Genomic DNA, 9,704 nt, shown 5'->3' on the forward strand with positions numbered 1-9,704 from the left:
CAATTGACAGCAGAAATGTCAGCAGTTTTTCTGAAGATGCAATAAAATAGCTTTTATGTATATTTTTGGCTGTTTCAGTCCTACTAGGAATAGACCCTCCAAAAATAGTGGTGGTGACCAAAGGGTTAATGCAAGCAAAACATGGAAAGACAGACCATCGCCTGTACAGATTTACATTAGCAATGAGTGACTTAGGGTTGTAATATATATAATTTTGGATGACAACATTCAAAGGGTGGTGTGGTTTTTTTATGTTTATTTAATATAGTCTCAGTTACAGCAGTCAGACATTTGAAATTAAATGACGTGTCCTGATAGGTTGAGATGAGGATGCTTGTTATGTGCTTGCTTGCACTCAGGTAGGACATAATGTTGTCAGTGGCTGGAGACAGAGAGCTTGAAGGTGGGAGTGTGTAGAGTTCAAATGAGGGACCAGAGAGCTTTAGTATGGTGGGAGAGCAGGTAGCTTGAATAAGGCCAGAATTGGCTATTTGCTCAGTAGCGAGGCTATATCGTCTTGTCCGAGAGTTGGAACTAGACTTGGTGCTACATAGTTTGCTGATGACTGTTGATGGCACTGGAGAATATCTGCGGTATATCCTGAGTCACTGAACCATTATTGGAGTTAGATTGACGATGCTACTTTCTTGACAGCATATTGTGACGATAATCTCCTTCAAGAGATTGAGCCTGCTCTTCCCTCCAAAATTACGTCTTCACAATTATATAAAAAGACTATGGAAGAAATGTCCAACAACGACAACAACAAACACCAGCAAGGCTTGCAAGGGTGAGCAGAAACGTATGCAGCCCGCCACCTGTTCGGACCCAAATCACCAAACTACCCGTTGATCGCTACGGCTCCGCTGATTGGTCGCCGGTCTGGCTGCACCTGCACTCGCCCCCCAATACTACCTGATGTCTGGGGTCGCCCCAACATCAGTCTTCAGAATGTTCCGTGCTTTTGTAGCCAGCACACCTCCCAGCTAGACTCTAGAGTGTACTGAGAGAGGTGGTGGCTTTAAGCCAATATTCCAGCACCTCCCACTTACTGTTGTATTGCACTTCTTGTTATTTTGCCTTAACGTAACTTTTCATTTTGTCATTTAAGTATTCTTATTCTTTTGATTCATTGATTTTATTATAAGAATTTGTTTGTGCATTATTTTCATGTTTTGATTTATTTAACGTAATTAAAATTTCATTGTTAAAGTTTACTTGTGTTTTGTGTGTCTTCTCCTTACCTTACCACAGACGAAGTTCCAGTTTTTCTATTTTTTTATAACTATGTGACGAGGCCATACCCCTAGCCTTAAACAGCCGAACACCAACGCGTTACCGTCACAAGTTATATGGGGGCCTGTCCTAGGAGCCTCACTCAGGTACTGGTGCCAAGTGGTAATTTATGGTAAGCGTATTTAACTCTGTTAACGTAGCTTTACTATTTTTCATTCAATTTCATTTTTTATAAGGTGCGGTGTATTGTGCATTACGAGAGTAACATATAGTGAAGGTGAGACAACTTTGGATTACGTGGTGACTGTAGGCCTCAGTCATACTCTTAATTGGTCATCTCTCCCTCCATGTTATTACTCGTATTTACCATCTATGTCCCTTGAATATTTCTCATTCTGACAGATCATCATATTGGTACCCTGGTACTGTGGTCTGCCCCGGGTCAAGAGTACCCAATCTTCTGCAATCTGACTGTAGGAGGACAAAGAGGGCCATAGTTCCTCTAGCTCGAACTTTAGTTGCTGAATTGGGACCTCAGCAGCAGTTCTCGTCACCAGTTGACACCTCGCACCCCTACACGTCAGTCAGAGATGATGATACATACAACGGTAGGGAATTAGCTTATTTTTTCAGAGCACAAAAGTTCGCTAATTCTGTAAGTATCATATTAAATTCAGTGGGAAAAACTTGCTTTATGTCCTATAGAGACTTGGCAAGGTATGCCTACATCCTTGGACTACCAATTTTACTTTTGAAGCATTTAACTGTTTCATTTGTTTTCGAAACTTTGTTTCATTTGTTAGTAGGATTTTCTTGCCCTTATTCTCTTACATGAGTACCGGGTACAAGATTTCCTGCGCCCTTGATTTAATTTAATCATTTAATATCTTTCACTTAACGTTAATTGTTAAAGATCACACAGGATAGGTACCAGTTGCCACGTTGTCCTGTTTCTGACATTTCATTATTGAATATTCGTGTACCTTTATTTGCTAATTTCACCATGTTTCGTCTCCAAACTTTCCGTGCAAATCCAGCAGGTGAAATAGGGACTTTAAGTCGTGCCAAGAGGACTGAACTACAAACTCTTGCACATGAGTATCAACTAGAAGTTCCCTACCAAGCCAACAAAAATGACCTACACAACCTGTTGCTGGATTACTATTTAGAGCAAGGTAAGATAGACTCTGAAACTCATGAAACTTACTATATTGCAGAGAAAACTGACTTGGCAACGATGAAACTTAAACTAGAGCTGGCCAAGATTGAACGTGAGCAGCAAAGAGAAGCAGCTGCCATACGAAGAGAAGAACAAGAACGCGAAGCTGCTTTGAGGAGGGAAGAACAAGAACGAGAAATCACCCTCAGAGAACGTGAAGCTGCCTTGAGGAGAGACGAACAAGAACGTGAGGTTGCACTACTCCAGGAGCGGGAACGAGTACAGCTTGAAACCAAACGACGCGAGTTGGAGATGCAACGCGAACATGACAAGCAACAAGCGACTCTGGCTCTAGAGTGTCGTCAACGCGAAATCTCCTTGGAAACTTCACACTTCACTCAACGCCAACAAGCTACTGCCAATCTTCCCGTCAGTTTTAATATATCACATGCAAGTAAGTTAATGCCATCCTTTGTAGAAGCAGAAGTTGATGTGTTCTTTACCACCTTTGAAACCCTTGCTAATCAACTCAGTTGGCCTGTCGACCAATGGGCAACACTTCTCAGAGTCCATCTTACAGGTAGAGCTGCAGTCACACTCAGTACTTTGGCGTCTGAGAATGACTACTACACTCTGAAACAAGCAGTGTTAGACGCCTACCTACTTTCCACCGAAAGTTATAGAAGGAAATTCCGTGACCACCTGAAGGCAAGTACCACTACCTTCCTCGAGTTTGCTAACACGAAACGGAGGTATTTCATGAAATGGCTGGAAGCAGCACATGTCTCTACTTTTACAGAACTCGTCAACCTGATGCTTGTTGAAGAATTCTTGAGACGTGTGCCGCCTCCTGTCCGCCTCTACTTAGCAGATAAAGAAGAAACCGACTACCTGAAGTGTGCTAAGTCGGCTGACACTTACAGCCTCATCCACCGGCTGACACCTGAACCATCCTCCAGTAAGAAGTCGTGGTACAGTTACGAGAAGGTGAGCCCCGATCAAGCTGGTTCACAACTGTACTGCAAGTATTGTAGACTCTATGGACATACCATAGACAAGTGTGGTAAGTCTCAATACAAGGGAACCACTGACCAACAACGACCCAAACCAACTCCTCCTAAGTCCGGTAAGCCTGTGATGAATGTTGGTGTTGATGTTAATGATCTTTCTCTTTTCAGTAACCACCTGTATACTGGAACTGTCTCTGCCAACGGTTCAAATCCGGAGGGACGTTTCAAATTGAAGATCTTGAGGGACACAGCGGCTCTACAATCGATCATCTTGAAGTCGGCTGTGCCCAACATAGTCTACACCGGGGAAACGGTCTTCATCACTGACCTCACTGCTACTACTCCATACCCTCTCGCCAGAGTCCACCTGGATTGTCCCTACGTGAACGGGGAAGTCCAAGTCGCCGTCAGGGAAAAGCCCTTTCCCATGCCTGGAGTGCAACTTCTCCTAGGCAACGACTTGGCAGAAGACCTGCAACCAACCAACCTGATCGTCATGGACAAACCCCAGGTGTGTAACTCTGTGCCAAGTAACCCTATTCTTGAGTATGTTCCAGCAGAGGTTCAAGAGAGTGATGATGTTTCTCCTCCGGTTCTCGTGACCACCCGTGCACAAGCCGCACGTCCACAGCCAGCTGACTCTACTGCTACCGCTGTCCCTCAAGACCCTCAGAAACTACCCCCGCATCTGACCAAGTTGGAGTTCCGTAAGTTGCAGAGGGAAGATCTTACTTTAACACCATTGTTTTTCCAGGCTGAGACTCAACCCGACAGTATTCCTGGGTTCTTCCTAGAGAACGACTTGCTCTACCGCCGATATAGACCCAGTAAACTGAAGGAGGAGGACGATTGGGCCAACACCGAACAACTTGTGATTCCCACCAGCCTGCGGCCCACTATTCTACACCTGGCCCATGGAGCATTCTCCCACTACGGCTTCAACAAGACTTACCATGGGATTCGTCAAGACTACTACTGGCCAGGTATGGTAAACAACGTCAAACAGTACGTAAAACAGTGTCATACATGTCAGATGGCAGGCAAACCGAACGTCTCCATTCCCAGAGCACCACTGATTCCCATACAGGTGCCTGCGGAACCTTTCCACAGACTCATAATAGACTGTGTTGGTCCTTTACCTCGGACCAGTTCAGGTAACGCCTACATCCTAACCATCCTGTGTCCTACCACCAGATTTCCCATAGCAGTTCCAGTGAAGAACATCACGGCTGCTACGGTTATCAAACATCTATTGAAGATCTTCACTCAATACGGATTTCCCAGGGAGATTCAAAGTGACTGTGGCACCAACTTCACCAGTGATCTCTTCAAAAGGACACTGGAGGAGTTCAACATCAAACAGGTATTGTCCAGCCCCTATCATCCTGCTTCACAGGGTTCTCTTGAACGTAGTCATCAGACCATCAAAGCACTCTTGAAAAAGTTTTGTAGTGAAACCTCAAAGGATTGGGATAAGCAGATTGACCTAATAATGTGTATTTTCAGAAGTCTCCCCAATGAGTCCCTAGGAGTATCTCCTTATGAGATGCTCTACGGCCGTAAGTGCCGTACTCCCCTTAAGGCTTTCAAAGACTCTCTCAGAGATGCCACCTTCAGTGAGCATCAGAATGTGCCCCAGTTTCTTCAAAACCTTCAGCACATTCTAGAGAGAGTCCACCGCTTTGCCCATGATAATCTATTGAAAGCCCAGGTGAGAATGAAGACTCATTACGACCAGACCAGCAAAGTAAGAAAATTCAAGCCGGGAGACTTCGTCCTTGCCTATTTCCCTATCCCAGGTTCACCTTTACAAAACAAATTTTCAGGACCCTACTGCGTCAAAGAGTGCAGAAACAACAACGCATACGTCATAGAGACTCCAGATAGGCGGCGGAAGACCCAGCTGTGCCACGTCAACCTCCTGAAGCAATATAATGGTACTCCTCCCACTGTCTTGACTAATTGTTCTACCTTCACAGAACCCTACATCCACAGTGAGACCATCCCGGCTTCTTCTCCCGAAAGCACTGACAAGGAGTCGGCGCTTTCTAATTCCAAAATCCTTAATGATCTTCCCAAATGCTTTCAGGATAATACTCGTGCTCCTATGCCCTCTTCTAATTCCACTCTCACCTCGTCAGATAAGCCCTACATCCTCCATGTCGACGCCAATGGTACCGACGATGGTGGTGTCGTGATGCAGCAACGAGGCGAGAAGAATACACCTGTCAGCGACTACTGCTACAAGGATCTACGGAACAATTGGCAAGGAGCTACTCTTCCTCATCCTAAAGCTTCAGCACTTCACTCCACACCTGAAAAGTGCTCGGTCCACCATCAATACGGACCACACCACCCTACACCTCCTGCAGCACGCCCACTTCTCATCTCAACGTCTTCTACTATGGGCTTGCTACCTGCAGAAATTCAACCTGGAGACACGCTATACCAAGAGTCTGACAACATCTTAGCCCATGATCTCTCCAGAGTTTATGAAGTAGAAGCAACTCCATCCATTACTCCACCACATAACGACGTACTTCTTCCAGAACCGCAGGCTTCGGGGGAGAGTTGTGACGATAATCTCCTTCAAGAGATTGAGCCTGCTCTTCCCTCCAAAATTACGTCTTCACAATTATATAAAAAGACTATGGAAGAAATGTCCAACAACGACAACAACAAACACCAGCAAGGCTTGCAAGGGTGAGCAGAAACGTATGCAGCCCGCCACCTGTTCGGACCCAAATCACCAAACTACCCGTTGATCGCTACGGCTCCGCTGATTGGTCGCCGGTCTGGCTGCACCTGCACTCGCCCCCCAATACTACCTGATGTCTGGGGTCGCCCCAACATCAGTCTTCAGAATGTTCCGTGCTTTTGTAGCCAGCACACCTCCCAGCTAGACTCTAGAGTGTACTGAGAGAGGTGGTGGCTTTAAGCCAATATTCCAGCACCTCCCACTTACTGTTGTATTGCACTTCTTGTTATTTTGCCTTAACGTAACTTTTCATTTTGTCATTTAAGTATTCTTATTCTTTTGATTCATTGATTTTATTATAAGAATTTGTTTGTGCATTATTTTCATGTTTTGATTTATTTAACGTAATTAAAATTTCATTGTTAAAGTTTACTTGTGTTTTGTGTGTCTTCTCCTTACCTTACCACAGACGAAGTTCCAGTTTTTCTATTTTTTTATAACTATGTGACGAGGCCATACCCCTAGCCTTAAACAGCCGAACACCAACGCGTTACCGTCACAATATATATATATATCGCGGTTCACCTGAACCGCGATATATTGAGGTTGTGTTGGGCACAGTTTGCTTCTGGGAAGTTAGTCATCATTTGGCCTGATGGGAAACTTGCCAATTGAGAAAGATACAAAAAAAATTATGATAGTCTCTTAACATATCCTCTGACAACCTTAAACATGGAACCCCAAAACTGTATGTATGTGTGTCTTAGTCTTTGTAAGACATCACACCATCTATAAACACCTCTGCACTTATACCTATTCCAAAGTACTACTGAGCTATGTCTTCTGAAAACTATAGAGCTATTGCCTTAAACACACTGTTAAACAAAATATTTGATTATATACTCATTGACCTAGCTAATGAACTAGACACCTATGACTGAATTTGCATTCAAACTTGGTTACTCAACAGTGCTTCATAGTTTAATGGTGGCAGAAACTATTCAGTACTACAACTCTCAAGTTAGATCTGTTCTGTTTCTGAATGGTTTCAAACTTATAACAAAATTGAAGAGACCAAGCATTTTGGAGAATTGATAAGCATAAAAGTATGCCCTGTCTCACTAGATATTTAAACATTTATCAGGTATGCAAATTAGCTGTGAAATGGAGTAATGTCCTCTGAAAATTTCTCCTTAAAAAATGGGGTCAAGCAAGATGCTGTTCTTAGTTCAATATTGTTTGCTATTTATCTACATCCATTGTTAAAAAGAGTTGAGAGCCATTATAGCTGACCAAACACGTAGTACTGTACTAAGGTCCATCTTTCCTGCTGTGCTGGTGGTCTAGTTCTACTAGTATCATCCAAAGAAGCAATGGAAACTTTATAGAAGTATGTAAATTAAATACTGTAGTGCAAAATACAACCCTAACATTCAATCCTGCCAAATGTGCTTTTGCTTTTAACTCTCGGGAATCATTTTATCAAGATCCCAGTCTAAAATTACTAGGTAGAATGATTCCAGTAGAGTATTTCAAAAAATATTTGGGGCATGTATCTTCAAAAGGCCCATTTTTTCTGATGCTATTAGATACCTGAAGGTCAGAGCAAATGCCATCCTTAGTGAATTTGGTTGTCTTTATACTTGGTCAAAATTAAATATATTTAATAATTAATGTCTAAGCTTGAATGGATATGAACTATGAGACCTACAAAATGCTGACCTTGGTAACATGATTGTGAATGGAGGAAATTGAAATTGAATTGAATTCAACTACATTGAAATCTAGATGTATCTTGGGTGTTCATCCTTGCACTCATTGGAGTCACCTACCTGGCCTGATGTCCATGCCCATACTTTATGAAATAATTCACAAATTAATATGACTACGTCTGAAGAAATTGCCCATCCTGTAAACTAGATTATTTTTTCCAGGCACGCTCTTATTACTGGCCACTCCTACTTTTTCCGAAATGTGAACTTAATTGTTATTAATACAACTTAAAATAAGATATACATACGCGCACACACATACACAGAGTGGGGCCGCGATTTACGATGGTATTCCGTTCCCAAAGACGTATTGTAAGTCGAAGCAATTTTTCCCATAAGAAATAAAAGGAATTGAATTAATACCTTCCACACCCCCAAAAATATTAACTTAAAAATACATTTTATACTGAATACAATTTTATTCTCTAACTACAAGAGAAGTCGATAGTCGACTCGATGGTAATCTAGAAAGTCGTCATCTTGGACCTTTACGTGAGTTTCTGTAATTGTACTCCATCTTAGAATATTGTGATGCATTGTGATGACGGGGTGGGCTTTTCCCCTACCTAAATTTGATCGATCATACCCTCTTCTGATGTTAACACAGGATCCAGAATGCTGTTCCCTCGAGTGGGCATTATCATCATCAATAATGCACCTATTAACGTAGCCAGACATAATGAACCCAAACCTAAAGTAACCTTAACCTAACCTAACCATGGATAGAGAGTGGATAATAACACTAATAATGTAGTCGTTCCCAATTAATTCCTTTTAGCGGATCTTCTCCCTGAGCACAGGTTGCATATTAAACAGGCGAGGGATTAAGGGAGGTGAGAGCACCACTGGGAGGGGACGGTAAGAAAGCACCACTGGGAAGGGTGATGAGAGAGTACCACTGGGAAAGGTATGCATGTTGAGAGGGTACCACTGGGAAGAGAGTCCATGGCGAGAAAGTACCACTGGGGGAAGGAAGTGGCGAGAAAGTATCACTGGGGAGTGGTGAGAGAGGAGCAATGGCAGGGAGGCGGTGAAAGGGAGAGCAGTGAGAGGAGCTCTGGTAGGGGATATGTGAGGTCGGCTGCAGCCGACTGGTCTCTCAGTTTTGCGCGAGACACCGCCGGTGACGTGCACGTACGCTGCCTCACACCACTAACCCGGCATAACATCTGCGTGGCCCGGGGATCATTCACTCCAGCCTATCACGATTAACCAGCATTTACTCATTTAAGCCGTCCTCTGGCTATGCTCGTGCAAACTGCAGTCGATCGCAAACACATTCTCAATTAATTTTACAACCAAAAAATATATGTATTCTCGAATATAAATTAATCTCAATGTATATCATAATTATATGCATAGTTAGGCTTAGGGTAGGTTAGTTTTGGTTTATTTTCAATTAAAAAACGCAATGCGCATGACTAGAATCGTATTTGAAGCACGATTGGAGTCACGTGCCAACCCGTTCTCACACCAAGCTGTTTAAAGCAGTGGCCGTCCTCCCCAGACGCATTCATCAATTTTAACATACTGTGTATTAAAAATTGCTTTGTTCTCATATATAAATGAATATTCTTATACATAAAAATTGTATGTATGGTTTGGCGTAGGTTAGGTTAAGTGTTTAGGTTCTGTTGGTAATTATTTATATTTATAAGTTCGTGGGTAAAACATTTTTAGAATTGTGGTTTGAACAGAGGACGTGAGCGAAGCACTTGTTCTGGAAGTGTTCGGACGTCATCAGTTGTGTGTAAACTGCTTTTCATTCATAAACAGGGGGTTTGGCGGCTGGATTAAAGAGCTTGGCTCTTTGTATGCGAGAACAGGTT

The sequence above is a fragment of the Procambarus clarkii genome, chromosome 48, assembly GCF_040958095.1.
Source record: "Procambarus clarkii isolate CNS0578487 chromosome 48, FALCON_Pclarkii_2.0, whole genome shotgun sequence".
NCBI lineage: Eukaryota > Metazoa > Arthropoda > Malacostraca > Decapoda > Cambaridae > Procambarus > Procambarus clarkii.